The sequence below is a fragment of the Salvia splendens genome, chromosome 4 (genome assembly GCF_004379255.2).
Source record: "Salvia splendens isolate huo1 chromosome 4, SspV2, whole genome shotgun sequence".
NCBI lineage: Eukaryota > Viridiplantae > Streptophyta > Magnoliopsida > Lamiales > Lamiaceae > Salvia > Salvia splendens.
In genome coordinates this window covers 8,994,022-9,013,064 of record NC_056035.1, presented here as the reverse complement: position 1 = coordinate 9,013,064, position 19,043 = coordinate 8,994,022, and the positions used below count along the sequence as shown (strand labels likewise).

Here is a 19,043-nt window from a genome sequence, read left to right as displayed (position 1 = left end):
GGGCGCTGCTCTATGCATAGAGCACGTCCGTGTCAGCGGCAAGAGCACAGCGCGTCGACGTGGCAGCTTCCGATTGGCCCGTTGATTTATCATTTTTTTATTTATTTTTTTAAAAAAATCGAAAAAATCTGAAAAATTCAAAATTAATAAAAAAAATATTGTCTCACTTTCTAATAAAATATATCCATTTTTTCCACACTTTTAATTTATTTTTTTCATTATTTTTACCCCAAAATTCATACTTTCATCTATAAATACTCTCATTTCAAACACAAAAAAATGACACTATACTAAACAACTCTCTCAATCTCAATTTTTAGGATTTTAATTATGTAATTTTTAATTTTTAGGAGTTTAATTATGTAATTTTTAATTTTTAGTATTTTAATTATATAATTTTTAATTTTTAGGATTTTAATTATGTCTTTTTTATTTTATTTGTAATTTGTAATATTTATTGTGGTTTTTTAATGAATTTTAGTATTATGGAAATGTTATTGTTTAATTGAATTTTAAATTAATTGTGCTTGTCCTTGCGGAAGAGCACAGTTGTGGGTGTTGTGCTCTTGCCAGAGAGCAGGCATGAATAGTACCGCCAGGGCCCACAACCGTGCCGCTGGCAAGAGCACGGTTGTGGATGCTCTAACATTCAAGAAATGATAGATCTCATCCTCGTCAATAACACCCACATCTGTTGAGCAAACTGCACAGCAGACGCGTTTAATTGTCTCAGCTGCACCGGTTTGATCTGTTACAGCTTGAGAATTTCTTGTGTTCCTCTTTCGTCGTCTGCTTCCTGGTTTTGGCAATTCCTCCTTTATTCTACAGTTGACAACAAAAACAGCTTGGTATTGGGTTACATACTTGTCGTGCCTGCATTAACAGAATGTAAAGTTTTAAGTTAATAATCCAAGAGTAGATATAACCTGATTATGCATACATGAGTCCAGTGTTGATGCAGAAATTCATAAGTCCGACGGTTAGTAGATGCATATGCCACAGATCGGATTTTTGGGAGACGAACCAAATGGCGAATTACATAAGCTAATGGAGTATTGCATTTGAAAATACACAACACTAAAGTCATATAAAGCAAATGGAGTAATATATTTATTTTTCAAATACAATATCCATTAGTTGCGTTTTATCTCTACATCAAGTGGAGATAAGTGATCTTTCTCCGACTAACTCTTCAACAATGTCCACAAAGCTCAAGAGAAATTGAGCCAATTCACCTACATTGAATCAATTTACAACTAAGGCAGCAACAAAATGGGAACATAACTAATGGGGACGTATACATTCGTATATTTGGGGAGTTAAAGAAAATATGGAGATTAATTACTACAGAATCAACAAAGGGTTTGAGTTTCCCCAATGTAATCGGAAATTGGAATGAGTAGAGAAGAATACCTCTGGCAATCCAAAGAGAGGGTAGTGAAACAAGCAGGGCAGCTCAGCACAGCACAGCGTCGGAGGTTCGGCCTCCTCTTTGTTTTTCAGCCCATGATTCGTTCTTCTCATCCAATTTTGGGTCGTAAAATTCGGACTTCGTGCTGTAATCAATCTCTTCATCATCCGATACTACACCCAACAAAATTCACAAATTCAACCCTAAACCCCCAAAAATTTATATCACAAATTCACAAGCCGAGAGAAGTCACAAATTAGATGTTCACCTATCTTCTCAGACTCGCGATTTGGGGAATCTTCAGCTTCAATTTTTTCCTTCATTTTTGCGGAACGGTGCGGAATTATAAATACTTTATATATATATATAGGGTTGTGATCAATTGAGATTTTTTAATCTAATTGAGAATTGAGATGCATTATTAGCCACTCATTTTGAAATGTCAACTACAAGTAGATTATATCAACTAAGGGTATTATCGTCATTTCATTTCAATAGCCAGAATATCAAATGTCAACAACTCGTATTAAAATGTCAACAACTAAAAAAAAAATTATTATTTTATTTTTTTAAAAAATTTTTAATTTTTTTTTTAATTTTTTTAATTTTCACGCGATGTCAACTACGATGTGTATCCTGCACATCAAATGTCAATAGCCCTGCACATCAAATGTCAATAGTCTGCACATCAAATGTCAACAACTTATAGTTAATATTATATGTGTATAGGTGATATGAATCATATATGTAGTTGACATTATATATGTGCAATTGACATGAATTGTATATGTAGTTGACATTATATATGTGCAGTTGACATGAATTGTATATGTAGTTGACATTATATGTGTGTAGTTGACATGAATTGTATATGTAGTTGACAAAAAAAAATAAAAAATAATAAAAAAATAAAAAATCGAAAAAAAAATTTAATTTTTTAAAAAAAATAAAAAAAAATTTATTAAATAAAATGTATGATGAAATTACCATTCTGCCCTTTCACAATTAATTAATGTAAAAATATTTTCCATGTGGTAAATTCTGGACCACTCATTTAATAAAAATGAGTGGCTAATAATGCATATCAATTCTCAATTAGGCTAAAAAATCTCAATTGATCACAACCCACCCTATTATATATAGGGGAGCGTTATTCTCCTTTTCACATCTTAGATCCTTTTTCCTTCTTAATATTACGCGTTAGATCTAAGGCATCAACGGATCAGATTGATTCTATAAAACTGGTTCTGTGTTGCATTATAGAAGGTGGTTGTATGCATTACAGGGTTATTATTGACATTTGACGGAAAAGTAACTGCCACATGGTCACGAGTAATGCATATAATTGACTATATAATGCACAATATGTGAACTGCAATGCATACGAATAAGATGTACCATGTTATGATGTTTGGACACACGTTTCTTGTTTCCCCTAAGGGTTTAATAAGCTTAGTGGCTAGGGTATAGTACGTAGACACGTATGTAATCTTCACATGGTAACGAGTAATGGATATAATTGACTATATAATGCACAATTTGTGAACTGCAATGCATACGAACAAGATGTGCTGTGTTATGATGTTTGACACACGTTTCTTGTTTCCCCTAAGGGTTTAATAAGCTTAGGGGCTAGGGTATAGTACGTACGCATTAATAACAAATTATAAAACGATACGAATAATTCACCAAATTGTCACGAGTAATGGATGTTATTAACTATATAATGCACAATATGTGAACTGCAATGCATATGAATAAGATGTACCATGTTATGATGTTTGACACACGTTTCTTGTTTCCCTAAGGGTTTAATAAGCTTAGGGGCTAGGGTATAGTACGTAGACATTACTAACAAATTGTTGTTATTGGAATATACGTATGTGCATTATTTGGTTTAGGTAGTGCATTATGTAGCTGTTAATTGTCATTATCTCAGTATATTATGCATTATTAGAGGTATTGTGTATATGGGTTAATCAACGGATTGAAGATTACATACGTGCATTTAGTAATGTCTACGTACTATACCCTAGCCCCTAAGCTTATTAAACCCTTAGGGGAAACAAGAAACGTGTGTCAAACATCATAACATGGTACATCTTATTCGTATGCATTGCAGTTCACATATTGTGCATTATATAGTTAATAACATCCATTACTCGTGACAATTTGGTGAATTATTCGTATCGTTTTATAATTTGTTATTAATGCGTACGTACTATACCCTAGCCCCTAAGCTTATTAAACCCTTAGGGGAAACAAGAAACGTGTGTCAAACATAATAACACAGCACATCTTGTTCGTATGCATTGCAGTTCACAAATTGTGCATTATATAGTCAATTATATGCATTACTCGTTACCATGTGAAGATTACATACATGTCTACGTACTATACCCTAGCCCCTAAGCTTATTAAACCCTTAGGGGAAACAAGAAACGTGTGTCAAACATCATAACACAGCACATCTTGTTCGTATGCATTGCAGTTCACATATTGTGCATTATATAGACAATTATATGCATTACTCGTGACCATGTGGTGCATTATTCGTAGCGGTTTCCAGCCATTATTAGATTACTATTGTACCCTCATAATGCACAAAATAGGACAAATAATGCAACACGGGATTAATTACCCAATGTTGATCTGGACCGTCCATTTCTCTAATCTAATGGCTGATATTAAGAATGAAAAAGGAGGAAATATAGGAAAAGGAAATGAATACATCCCTATATATATATATATATATATATATATATATATATAGTCGTGATCATATGATAACCCCTTAAATATCGTAATAACCCTATAATTAAATCTGGACCACACATTTTTAAAATCACGCGGTCTAGATTAAAACTTAGATTTACTTCATAAAAAAGGCGGAGGGGTAAATATGTCATTCCCCTCATTTAATTTCTGAATTTCGCCAAATATCACGTGAAATGATAAAATGATATATTTTAGGTTTATTGCATAAAATGATAGTTTTGCCGGATAGAATGATACTCTACTTACATAAAAAAAGGCGAAGGGGTAAATATGTCATTTCGCTCATTTAATTTCTGAGTTTCGCCAAATATCACGTAAAATGATATATGTTAGGTTTATTGCATAGAATGATAGTTTTGCCGGATAGAATGATACTCTGAGTTGATAAAATGATACTCTGAATTTCGCCAAATATCACGTAAAATGATAAAATGATAGGTTTATTGCATAGAATGATAGTTTTGCCGAATAGAATGATACTCTGAGTTGATAAAATGATACTTTTGACTGACTGATAAAATGATAAAATGATAAGTTTATTGCATAGAATGATAGTTTTGCCGGATAGAATGATACTCTGAGTTGATAAAATGATACTTTTGACTGACTGATAAAATGATAGGTTTATTGCATAGAATGATAGTTTTGCCGGATAGAATGATACTCTGAGTTGATAAAATGATACTCTTGACTGATAAAATGATACTCTGAATTTCGCCAAATATCACGTAAAATGATAAAATGATAAAATGATAGGTTTATTGCATAGAATGATAGTTTTGCCGGATAGAATGATACTCTGAGTTGATAAAATGATACTCTTGACTGATAAAATGATACTCTAAATTTCGCCAAATATCACGTAAAATGATAAAATGATAGGTTTATTGCATAGAATGATAGTTTTGCCGGATAGAATGATACTCTGAGTTGATAAAATGATACTCTTGACTGATAAAATGATACTCTGAATTTTGCCAAATATCACGTAAAATGATAAAATGATAGGTTTATTGCATAGAATGATAGTTTTGCCGGATAGAATGATACTCTGAGTTGATAAAATGATACTCTTGACTGATAAAATGATACTCTGAATTTCGCCAAATATCACGTAAAATGATAAAATGATAGTTTTGCCGGATAGAATGATACTTTCAGCCGATAGAATGATAGTTTTACCGGGTAGAATGATACTTTCAGCCGATAGAATGATAGGTATTTTTTGTGTATAAAATGACATTTTTGTTTAATAAAATGATACTTTTACCTTATAAAATGATAATCTAAGCGGATAAAATGACAGTAACCTTATAAAAATGATAGTTTAGCTGAAGAAATTGCATATATGCTGATAAAATGATACTTTAACGTGACAAAATGACTTAAAACTGATAAAATGATAGTTTTTCCGGATAGAATGATACTCTGAGTTGATAAAATGAACTTTTGACTGACTCATAAAATGATAAAATGATATATGTTAGGTTTATTGCATAGAATGATAGTTTTCCCGGATAGAATGATACTCTGGGTTGATAAAATGATACTTTTGACTGATTGATAAAATGATAAAATGAGCGAAATTCAGAAATTAAATGAGCGAAATTTGGATACGTAAATTTTATCATGAGCGAAATGACATATTTACCCCCGCGCTTTTTTTATGAAGTTGTAACACCTGACTTTTTTGTTTATTCTCGAAAGGACATCGTTACGCATCTGAAAATTTTTCGCCTTTATTTATTTGTCGAAAGAAGTATTTCACTTTTAGAACCCAATTGTTATGAGTCCAAAATACATTTTTATTTCTTCATTTTGAGCCCAATTTTGGAAAAGCCCAACATAAGACCATACCCGATATGCTTCTTCCCAAATCTTTTGTTCAAATCTGTTTCCTTAGAAATAGGAAGCAATAAAAAAAAACAATTTCAACCATGTATATATATCCACCCCACACGTCACCCAGTAAAAAAAAGAGAGAGAAGAAACCTAGAGAGTTAGAAAGGAGAGAAGTGGGCGGCGCCGATTGCCGCTGAGGTAGTAGGGCGAAGACGATGACGAAAGCCGAGCTGAGCGACGGTGACGGCGGTGCTGGAGTTTCACGACGGCGTAGCAGCGGACAGCAGATACAGAGGCGGCGGTGAGTGGCTATTGACGAGCAGGCCCGGTGCTGAGTCACCGTGACCAAGCCGAGAAAGAGGAGGTTGATGGGGTTCAATTCAGATTCTCTATTTTTGCGGCGGACTGAGAGCAGCAGCGGCGAGCGGACTGCGCAACCCACGAACCGAACAGCAGCGGCGGTGGGAGAATCGAGCGACGTCGGCGGTGAACAGGCTGACCGACGGGCAGCAGCCGACGACAACCGATCTGGACCGCGACGGCAGAGCTCCTCCACTCCGACAACGATGATGACCGATCTGGACCACAACGGCAGTGTTGCTCCACTCCGGAGCGACGGAGGAACAACGGCGGATGCCACTACACGAGCAGCAGACAGCAGCAATGTCACGAAGGAGGGACAGCAGCAGCGCGAGGAAGGCATTGACGGAGACTCGCCGCAATTCAGATCCGAACGGCGGTGCTTGATGCAGCAGCTCGCGTCGGCGAAGAATGGTGGCAGCGGCGGTGCCGAGTTTTTCCGGAGAGAAGATTTTTGAGAGAGATGAGAGACGGAGGGAGAGATCGAGAAGAAGAAGGGGACTTCAAATTGAGTTCACTGTCCGCGTAAGTTGAGAAAAAGTGAAAAGCTTTAGTCCTTGTTTTATCTAATTTTTTGGGCCATATTAATAAAATGGAATATTGGGCCTTATTGATTTAATTCTTTGGGCCTAATGCATTACTTAAAATATTTGGGCCTACTTTATTGATAAGGAGTTAGAGTAATGGAAGATTGGGCCGGAGTACTTTAAATCTATGGGTGACTTCACACACGCTTTTCGAGGACAGAATGACACACAAGTTAAAGCTTTAAACGAACGAGGTGGGCTTTCTTTTTAAATAAGGGCTATGCCCTAAGTATATTTTTATGTGAAAATGATATGAATATTTGTCATGCCGTGTTTTGTTTTATTCTATGGAAACCTATCTGATGTGGCTTTTGCCATCAATGGATAATCGAATTCGGGTCTGTCTAGGGAGTGAGTCCCTATTCAGGCTAGTGTACACCTATGGAGATCGTGAGCCGTCTTTTGGGTCGGCCGGTCTAGTGACTTGGAATGTGGCCACGTTCCTTGTCATCAATGGATCAGATATGGTAGACATCTATGGGAAAATGACTGCAGTCACGAGTTTTACGATGGAAATGATTTTAGTGTCTTGGGAAATTTCTAAAGTTAAAACCCCAAGGTCACTCAATGGTGGCATGATAAATACTTTTTATAAAATGTTTTCGGCATGAGTCCACTAAGTGCATCAAGTACTCAGCCCTGCTTTTCTTTTTAAAAATTGCAGGTTGAGCGTGACGGGTGCGGTGGGTTTTGAGGGCACCCGCAACGCTGTGCCGTTGCGGTTCCTATGCCGTTCCGGCGGAACGGTTCCGCGGCGGCACGCGTTGCGGGGTGCGTTCCGTCGCCGTTCCGTGCCGTCGCCATTCCTTTGCCGTGCCGCGTTCCGTTCCGGAGGAACGCGGCACGGAACGTTCCGCCACGCGCCGAGGCGACGTGGCGGCCTCCCATTCGACGCGTGAAGCCCACTCGCTGCCCCGCGAGTGGGCTTCGTCCGGTGACGCAATAATTCATTTTTTTTTAAAAAATTCGAATTTAATAATTTTTTTTTTTGCAACGGTAATGAGACCGTTTTTTTATATCCGTTTTTTATTTTTTTTTTTAATTTTTATTTTATTTATTTACTCTATAAATACTCCTATTTCATACTCATTTCAATCACAAACACACATCTATTCCTCTCTATTTCCACCCCAATTTTCATCTCAAATCAACTATATTTTCCTTCTCCCAAATTTAATCAAACTAATGGATCCTTATGAACAAATGCGTCAAATATTGGAACAATCACTTGAAGAAGATCGACGACGGGAGGCGGAAGAAGCCGCGCCGCCCCAACGACGCTCCCGTACGTACATCCATAGTAACCGGGAGGAAGCCGCCGCAATTTTAGGATTTTAATTGTGTGCTTTTTATTTTTTTACGTTTAAGTTGTAATTTTTTTAATGTTGTGTGTTTTTTAATAAAGTGTGTTTGTTTTTTAAAGTGTGTTTATTTAAATTGAATTGGGTTGGAAATAAAAAAATGAAATTGAATGAATAGTAATTTAAGGAACGGTTAAGGAACGGTTAAGGAACGGAGGGTTGCAGGTTCCGTTCCTTAGTTAAGGAATGGAGTAAAAAAGTACAGTGGGGCCCTCAAATAGTGGTTTAAGGAACGGTATAGGAACAACGTTGTGGATGGCCTGAGCAAGACCGTTGAAGAAATTAAGTGTTTAGAATGTGTCATGTCTTCACACGTGGCATATTCATTCTCTCAAAAGCTTCCGCTAAATATTGTTTCTTTTGAGTTGTTGATTGTTGAGATACTCTGATTTTATTCGAGCTATTCTCATTTGTTTTGAGCTATGGTCGATTTGTGTTGTTTTCCCCTTTCTTCCCCGTTTCTTTAATCCTCCCCTAGTCGCGATCAACCGTGTTTTCTATCCTTAGGAAATGCGGGCGTGACAAAGTGGTATCAGAGCAATTTTTCTTTCCGCTCTGGACCTGAGAGTCTTTTTCAGTCTTAGTCTAGACTTGTTTCGCTAGACTAAAATAATAGTGATAATAATAATAATGATAATAATAATTATGCATTGAAGGCTCAACATCCCGCTTCGCCACGCTCAATCAAGAAAGAGGTAATTTATTTTATGAAAATTTTTATACGAAAGTTTTCTGGAAATGAGATGAGAAGAGCTATGGTTATGAAAACAAAGTAAGTTTTACAATGGGATAGAGGAGCTATGGAATATATATGTGTGTGTGTGTGTGTTTTGCGAGAAGATGAAAATCTATGGTGATAGAAAGATGTATGATATGCAATGGGGTGACTTATCTTTTATGAAAAAAAATTGATCAATGGAAATACTGTGTTTATGAATTATTCGAAAATTTTTGAGTTTCGAGAAAAATAGTTTTAACTTTTTCGTTTGGAAAATTGAGCTATGGAAGTATGATGATATTAATGTTATGAGGTGCAAAGTATGATGCGTTATTCTATGGAGTGTTTTATACGATGGATGGAAGTTGATGCGAAAGTATATTTTAGTTTTGAGTCAAAACTTTTACTTTAAAAGTGAGATGTGGAAATTTTAGGAAAGTGTGAAAGAGTTTGAAGAAAGCTTTTGTGTCAAAATTTTATGAATGCAAATGTGAAGTGCGAAAGTGTTTAGCTATGGGATGTGAAAATGTTGTGTGTTTATCTTGTGGTATAAATGACGTTAATTGTGGTAGATGTTGTAACATCCCGAATTATAGGCACCAATAAAAGGTTTGGATATGTGGTGAGGAATAGTAGTTAAGTTAAACCGTAAGGTATAAATTTGATACGAAATGCCGATTAGTCAATTTTCGGAAATTTCTTTTGTCCGTGTAAAATCATAAATCGAAGCTAAGGGGTAATAATTTTATAAATTACAAATTATGGCCTAGAATAATTGTTGATAATGTGAGGAATTGTTTTGGGCCATTTGAAGGTAATTAAAAAAATTTCTATCGCCGATAATTTCAGTTTTTAACGAAAACGATCGGCGAAACTTTTGAAGATATAGACAGGAATAATTTTGCCTTGAACTAGAATTTAAATGCTAAATGATGATATAAAGAGTTCCTAAATGTGATATCATATGATAGGGCAATAAAATGTTACAAGATAATTAATTTATTTAAAAACTAACTAAATAATTAAATAATGATTAGAATTCTCTAGAGAATTCTTTTGTCTATCATCAACTCCAAACCCCCCCTCATTTCAGCCACAAGCACGTCCTCCCCCTCTCCATGGAAGACCAAAAGCTTAAGCTTTTTAATTTCCAAATATTTGTCATTTAATCGGTAAATCGATCGGGGTAATCTTGTATCCGCCAGCAAATCGAGGTAGCCCTTTCTTCCTATTCTATTTTTATACCTTGAACTTGAGTATATGTTGATGTTGAAGGGCTGAAATTTCATTCACTCGGGGGTAGGAAAACTAACCGATTAAATTTCGATATATTGACGTTTACGCGATCATAGGCCTTCATTTGTCGTTGTTTGATATTTGAATTAGAAGTTTGATTACATGGATGTGATTTTGGATGAATATTGAACAGGGGGGGAGCTGAATTGATGATATTTGATGTGGAATGGTTGGGTTTGAGATAAAAGCTTGAGAAGAATCAAACTCTCTAATCTGCCGCCTCCTAGTTTGAATTATTAAGCATTTTAAGAAAGGTTAAAACTTTTGTTTAACAATTTTAAAAATAACTATATTTAGTCTTGAGGTCCCCTGAATTGTATGGATAATTTAGGAGTTCAGTTACTGCATGTATAAATTGTTAAGACAATACCGCCGGAAACTGTCAAAATTGTGGTAAACTGCCATATTTTAGTATGTTCTATCCGAATTATTCAGGGCATTTAAGATCAATGAAAACTTGATTTCATAATTTCTAAATTAACTATAAGGTGTCTCGTTGTTCTCTGAATTTTGTGACTAATTAAAGAGTACAAATACTATTTATAAAAATTGTGTAGAAAATGTTGCCAGAAACTGTTCGATTTTGTTAGTCTCTGGTAAAAGGAGAATATCTCTCAAACCATTAGAAATTTTTGAATGAATCTTGTTGGATTATAAACTATACTTCTTTGGGCATTTAAAAATATTAGGTCAAGCCTCTAAATCCTTCCGAATGAATATAGAATTTTTATGACGAATCAGTCCAGTGCAGTTGTATAGTTAGATTATTTAAGTTAATATAGCAAATTAATTTATTTAGATGATTTAATGATGAAAACATGATCATGGGTAAATATGAGTTATTAATTGGTACGCTATTTATATTATGCATAAAGCGAAGGAGCATATAGTGCGTTTTGATCACAAAGGAGTGGATTTAGAGGGTAGAGAAGTATCAAGGTGAAATAGGCTTATGTTCATAAGCCTGCGAGGTAGCGTATCCTCTCTATGGTTTTCGATTCTTTAGGTTGAGATGATGTGTGCTATAATGTGATTATATGTGAGATGTTATTAAATAATGTGCTTAAATATGCTTATAATTTAATATGTGGATTATTATGATTCTTATTAATTTAAATGTGAATGATCTGTGGAAAAAAAATGGTACGAATATGAATAAAAGACAATGGATACGATATGCAATGAAATGTAATAAATTATGAAGATCTGAATAATGTGAAATATGTCTGAATAGATTATGAAAAAAAATATCTGAATATATATGAAAAAGAGTGTCTGTGAATTCGATAAGAATGATTATCTGAAGTGATATTTGGAAATGGAATAAATGTGAAAAAGAGATTTGAAAGAAGAATATGAAATAAAACGTCCCGTTTGCTTGGTCAAATGTGTTGGGTACAATTGGCATGCCATAGGACAGCAGCGCTGCATTATCTGTGATCACTCGTCTTCTGGATAACCGAAGCGAGGATCGTCTGTTATCTGATGGGCCCCTATCTGATCTGTCTGATCTGCACCCTAATGGGTGGTCTAATTATCTGTCCGCACCCTCATGGGTGGTCTGATTATATGTCTGCACCCTCATGGGTGGTCTGATTATCTGTCTGCACCCTATGGGTGGTCTGTGCGGAGTCCTCTCGAGGACAAAATCCGCGTCTGCATCTGATTCTGTTTCTGATCTGGTCCGTGTACCCTGCCTGAAACCAAGTAGATATTGGGGCTATAAGATAAAATAATATCTGATGATTTCTGAATAAAGGATCTGTAATCTGTAATCTGTGATATATGATAATATAAGATAAAATAATATCTGATGATTTCTGAATAAATGATCTGTAATATATGATAAGATAAGAAAAAATTAATATCTGATGACTTGTGAATAAAGGATCTGTAATATGTGATATGTGATATGTGATTTGTGAAATATGATATATGATATGATTGTTGATCAGTCCTCACGGAGGAAATGATATTTTATGTTGAACGGTCCCCGCTCGGGGTAATTAACACGGAAGAATAGTATACGAAAATAAATGGTAAAATGAGAAAAATGTGATACGAAATTATATATGATGATATGCGAAATCTGGAGAAACCAAAGCTATAAGATACAATGAAAATGTTGTAGTATAGAAATAAATATATGAATATGTTATCAAGAGACCATAAGAGAAATATGACGAGGATGATATGATGAATATATATGGGTATCTGAACAGGTATGCTTTGGTGTGAAAATTCTGAGAATTTGGAATATATATATTGTAATATTAAGTCAAGATAATAAGGAAATGGCATTAAGAATGAAATCTCTGAAGAGACATGAGTAAGAATATATGGAAAAGTTGTATGACGATAATACAAATAAGTTTGATATAATGTGATTGTAAGTAATTTTGGAAATCTGTGAAATTGAAATGAAAACAAGCAAAAGATTAAAAAGGAAATAATGTAGTTATTATAGTTACTATTGTCTTAGCTGAGAGGGTTGGATTCTATAGTTTGGATATTGCTACTGGGCTTTCGAGCTCACTCCCCCTCTTTCCCCCCTGCAGGTTAGAGTCGACATTATGTCAGTGGTGTTGCGCAGCTTTGCATCTTTGGCGAGTCACTGGTGGTCAACTTGGTTTAGTAGTCGTGGCATGTTATGTAATAGTTTAATCTTTAACCTTCCGCTGGATAAATGTTAAGTTTTTAAATGTAATAGATTTTAATTATGCTTTTAAGCTAAAAAGAAAAAGGAAAAATTTCAGCACGGGTTTTCGATACTGAAACGTGACATCACTTATTCGGTGGGTTACCTACCGGGTAAGGGGTGTTACAAGTTTTGGTATCAGAGCCTAGGTTTAGGCGGTTCTGGAAAGAAGTGATTCAGTAAAGTGTGTAGAAACATGCCACATAGGTTTAATTGTCTGTTAGTACCAGTGACTCGATGCAGCTGCTTATGTCTAAAGTGGAAAGAAGTTAACAAGGTACGGGACATAGTTTCCCGTGTGACCGAGAAAGATGTTATATGGGACTGGCCACCCCATATAGCTCTAATCTCGGTAGCGTCGGTATGTGTAAAAGATTTAAAAAAAAAAATTCAGGGAGGATGGGTCTGAAAATGTTGATGAAAAGTATGTCCTAATGAAAGATACTAATAAATATATGCAGATTATGAAAGAGTATAAGTAAAAGAGAAGAAAATGAGTTAAAGGAATGATATGGAAAGAAAGTAAGTTATAGACTAAGTGACCATCATGATATAAAAGTGTAACACGAAAATTCACAAAGGTATGTGGATTGTCTGATATAAGATGGATTAAGAGTCATAAAGTAATATCCTATAATGATAAACAAAAGTATAGAAATATGTGAAAGGAAATGTGTTTGGCAAAATGATAAATATTGATATGAAAACATATGAAACTATAAGGCATTATATGAATAAAACCATAAATGTGCGAATGAGAAAATGCGACGAATAAGAAATAAATGATATGATCTGAACATGTGTGCCCCTATATGGATTACATGTGTACTTCGAATCGGGCAATATGAGATATGACGTGATGTGATGGAAATATGAACTGAATAATCGTGCAAGACAATAAATTATATGATTGGAAATGTGAACTCCGTGAGAATTATGTGTGCGCTCGAATACGAGCTATATAAATGTTAGAACCGAATGATGATTCAGAAATGAAATGGAAAATGGGAATGTATGCTCTAAGCGAGCTGTATAGTATATGATAAGATATGTCTAAAAATATGAGTTTGAAATTGAGCTATATGATATAAAATGGTATTCTGGTTGAAAGTGTTGTCTGTGATCTGTAAATGTGTTAGTTATGGATAAGAATGAGTTTTGAAAATAAATATGGTTGTTGATGAATACTGACTTGATATTTGAATTATGTTGTGATTTGGTGGTTTGATTTGATAATCTGTGATTAACATTGTATCTTGTTGGTTTTGGGGAAGCACTGGTTATAGAGAAAACGCTGCCCAATTTTTGCTAGAAATTGATCAGATAAATTAATACGAAGTTGTGGTAAATAAACTGATAAGTGATAATACATGAAGAGAATGATGTTACATGATGACTTAAGAAAGGAAAAAGGGAAAAGATAAGAAGTGTTGTGAATGATAATAAAGGAAAACGTAATGAAATGATGATATGTGGAAAGTGAAATGCACCCTTCGTCGGCTATAAGTGCCCGAATAGGGACTATGCAATTGGGACTATACAATATATGATGAGTATGTGAAATATACATATGCGTGATGAATATGATATGTGCGCCTCATGTGGACAAAGAAAAGATGCAAATAACATGGAAATTACTATGTAAAGAAATGATAATGTGACAAATGTGCTTGAAATATATTAGAGATAATGATAATATTATTATGTGATCGCAAAATGTTGCTATGTGTTAAGATGTGATTATGTGATTTTGTATGTCATTCTGTGTTTGGTTATGGAAGTGAGGATACGCTATGTAGATGAGGATATAGGATGTCGTGGAATGGCATACGTATATGCGACGCTTATAGGAATGATGTAAACCCGAGGGAATTTCGAGGACGAAATTCCTTTTAGGGGGGATGAGTTGTAACATCCCGAATTATAGGCACCAATAAAAGGTTTGGATATGTGGTGAGGAATAGTAGTTAAGTTAAACCGTAAGGTATAAATTTGATACGAAATGCCGATTAGTCAATTTTCGGAAATTTCTTTTGTCCGTGTAAAATCATAAATCGAAGCTAAGGGGTAATAATTTTATAAATTACAAATTATGGCCTAGAATAATTGTTGATAATGTGAGGAATTGTTTTGGGCCATTTGAAGGTAATTAAAAAAATTTCTATCGCCGATAATTTCAGTTTTTAACGAAAACGATCGGCGAAACTTTTGAAGATATAGACAGGAATAATTTTGCCTTGAACTAGAATTTAAATGCTAAATGATGATATAAAGAGTTCCTAAATGTGATATCATATGATAGGGCAATAAAATGTTACAAGATAATTAATTTATTTAAAAACTAACTAAATAATTAAATAATGATTAGAATTCTCTAGAGAATTCTTTTGTCTATCATCAACTCCAAACCCCCCCTCATTTCAGCCACAAGCACGTCCTCCCCCTCTCCATGGAAGACCAAAAGCTTAAGCTTTTTAATTTCCAAATATTTGTCATTTAATCGGTAAATCGATCGGGTAATCTTGTATCCGCCAGCAAATCGAGGTAGCCCTTTCTTCCTATTCTATTTTTATACCTTGAACTTGAGTATATGTTGATGTTGAAGGGCTGAAATTTCATTCACTCGGGGGTAGGAAAACTAACCGATTAAATTTCGATATATTGACGTTTACGCGATCATAGGCCTTCATTTGTCGTTGTTTGATATTTGAATTAGAAGTTTGATTACATGGATGTGATTTTGGATGAATATTGAACAGGGGGGGAGCTGAATTGATGATATTTGATGTGGAATGGTTGGGTTTGAGATAAAAGCTTGAGAAGAATCAAACTCTCTAATCTGCCGCCTCCTAGTTTGAATTATTAAGCATTTTAAGAAAGGTTAAAACTTTTGTTTAACAATTTTAAAAATAACTATATTTAGTCTTGAGGTCCCCTGAATTTTATGGATAATTTAGGAGTTCAGTTACTGCATGTATAAATTGTTAAGACAATACCGCCGGAAACTGTCAAAATTGTGGTAAACTGCCATATTTTAGTATGTTCTATCCGAATTATTCAGGGCATTTAAGATCAATGAAAACTTGATTTCATAATTTCTAAATTAACTATAAGGTGTCTCGTTGTTCTCTGAATTTTGTGACTAATTAAAGAGTACAAATACTATTTATAAAAATTGTGTAGAAATGTTGCCAGAAACTGTTCGATTTTGTTAGTCTCTGGTAAAAGGAGAATATCTCTCAAACCATTAGAAATTTTTGAATGAATCTTGTTGGATTATAAACTATACTTCTTTGGGCATTTAAAAATATTAGGTCAAGCCTCTAAATCCTTCCGAATGAATATAGAATTTTTATGACGAATCAGTCCAGTGCAGTTGTATAGTTAGATGATTTAAGTTAATATAGCAAATTAATTTATTTAGATGATTTAATGATGAAAACATGATCATGGGTAAATATGAGTTATTAATTGGTACGCTATTTATATTATGCATAAAGCGAAGGAGCATATAGTGCGTTTTGATCACAAAGGAGTGGATTTAGAGGGTAGAGAAGTATCAAGGTGAAATAGGCTTATGTTCATAAGCCTGCGAGGTAGCGTATCCTCTCTATGGTTTTCGATTCTTTAGGTTGAGATGATGTGTGCTATAATGTGATTATATGTGAGATGTTATTAAATAATGTGCTTAAATATGCTTATAATTTAATATGTGGATTATTATGATTCTTATTAATTTAAATGTGAATGATCTGTGGAAAAAAAATGGTACGAATATGAATAAAAGACAATGGATACGATATGCAATGAAATGTAATAAATTATGAAGATCTGAATAATGTGAAATATGTCTGAATAGATTATGAAAAAAAATATCTGAATATATATGAAAAAGAGTGTCTGTGAATTCGATAAGAATGATTATCTGAAGTGATATTTGGAAATGGAATAAATGTGAAAAAGAGATTTGAAAGAAGAATATGAAATAAAACGTCCCGTTTGCTTGGTCAAATGTGTTGGGTACAATTGGCATGCCATAGGACAGCAGCGCTGCATTATCTGTGATCACTCGTCTTCTGGATAACCGAAGCGAGGATCGTCTGTTATCTGATGGGCCCCTATCTGATCTGTCTGATCTGCACCCTAATGGGTGGTCTAATTATCTGTCCGCACCCTCATGGGTGGTCTGATTATATGTCTGCACCCTCATGGGTGGTCTGATTATCTGTCTGCACCCTATGGGTGGTCTGTGCGGAGTCCTCTCGAGGACAAAATCCGCGTCTGCATCTGATTCTGTTTCTGATCTGGTCCGTGTACCCTGCCTGAAACCAAGTAGATATTGGGGCTATAAGATAAAATAATATCTGATGATTTCTGAATAAAGGATCTGTAATCTGTAATCTGTGATATATGATAATATAAGATAAAATAATATCTGATGATTTCTGAATAAATGATATGTAAGCTGTAATCTGTGATATATGATAATATAAGATAAAATAATATCTGATGATTTCTGAATAAATGATCTGTAATCTGTAATCTGTGATATATGATAATATAAGATAAAATAATATCTGATGATTTCTGAATAAATGATCTGTAAGCTGTAATCTGTGATATATGATAATATAAGATAAAATAATATCTGATGATTTCTGAATAAATGATCTGTAATCTGTAATATGTGATATATGATAATATAAGATAAAATAATATCTGATGATTTCTGAATAAATGATCTGTAATATATGATAAGATAAGAAAAAATTAATATCTGATGACTTGTGAATAAAGGATCTGTAATATGTGATATGTGATATGTGATTTGTGAAATATGATATATGATATGATTGTTGATCAGTCCTCACGGAGGAAATGATATTTTATGTTGAACGGTCCCCGCTCGGGGTAATTAACACGGAAGAATAGTATACGAAAATAAATGGTAAAATGAGAAAAATGTGATACGAAATTATATATGATGATATGCGAAATCTGGAGAAACCAAAGCTATAAGATACAATGAAAATGTTGTAGTATAGAAATAAATATATGAATATGTTATCAAGAGACCATAAGAGAAATATGACGAGGATGATATGATGAATATATATGGGTATCTGAACAGGTATGCTTTGGTGTGAAAATTCTGAGAATTTGGAATATATATATTGTAATATTAAGTCAAGATAATAAGGAAATGGCATTAAGAATGAAATCTCTGAAGAGACATGAGTAAGAATATATGGAAAAGTTGTATGACGATAATACAAATAAGTTTGATATAATGTGATTGTAAGTAATTTTGGAAATCTGTGAAATTGAAATGAAAACAAGCAAAAGATTAAAAAGGAAATAATGTAGTTATTATAGTTACTATTGTCTTAGCTGAGAGGGTTGGATTCTATAGTTTGGATATTGCTACTGGGCTTTCGAGCTCACTCCCCCTCTTTCCCCCCTGCAGGTTAGAGTCGACATTATGTCAGTGGTGTTGCGCAGCTTTGCATCTTTGGCGAGTCACTGGTGGTCAACTTGGTTTAGTAGTCGTGGCATGTTATGTAATAGTTTAATCTTTAACCTTCCGCTGGATAAATGTTAAGTTTTTAAATGTAATAGATTTTAATTATGCTTTTAAGCTAAAAAGAAAAAGGAAAAATTTCAGCACGGGTTTTCGATACTGAAACGTGACATCACTTATTCGGTGGGTTACCTACCGGGTAAGGGGTGTTACAAGTTTTGGTATCAGAGCCTAGGTTTAGGCGGTTCTGGAAAGAAGTGATTCAGTAAAGTGTGTAGAAACATGCCACATAGGTTTAATTGTCTGTTAGTACCAGTGACTCGATGCAGCTGCTTATGTCTAAAGTGGAAAGAAGTTAACAAGGTACGGGACATAGTTTCCCGTGTGACCGAGAAAGATGTTATATGGGACTGGCCACCCCATATAGCTCTAATCTCGGTAGCGTCGGTATGTGTAAAAGATTTAAAAAAA

The 19,043-nt window shown here is 34.4% G+C and overlaps 2 long non-coding RNA genes across 2 annotated transcripts; one reads left to right on the top strand and one right to left on the bottom strand.

Annotated features, from left to right (window-relative positions):
• Window positions 1-528: 528 nt before the first annotated feature.
• LOC121800155 lies at window positions 529-1,740 on the bottom strand. The gene is made up of 3 exons (XR_006050442.1): window positions 1,680-1,740; window positions 1,414-1,584; window positions 529-873 (listed from the first exon to the last, which is right to left on the bottom strand). It is a non-coding gene; the product is annotated as an uncharacterized LOC121800155 (long non-coding RNA).
• Window positions 1,741-9,637: 7,897 nt separating this feature from the next.
• On the top strand, window positions 9,638-18,718 carry LOC121798384. Its single transcript, XR_006050044.1, has 5 exons — window positions 9,638-10,271; window positions 11,229-11,324; window positions 12,912-15,595; window positions 16,552-16,647; window positions 18,519-18,718. It is a non-coding gene; the product is annotated as an uncharacterized LOC121798384 (long non-coding RNA).
• The last annotated feature ends 325 nt before the right edge of the window (window positions 18,719-19,043 follow it).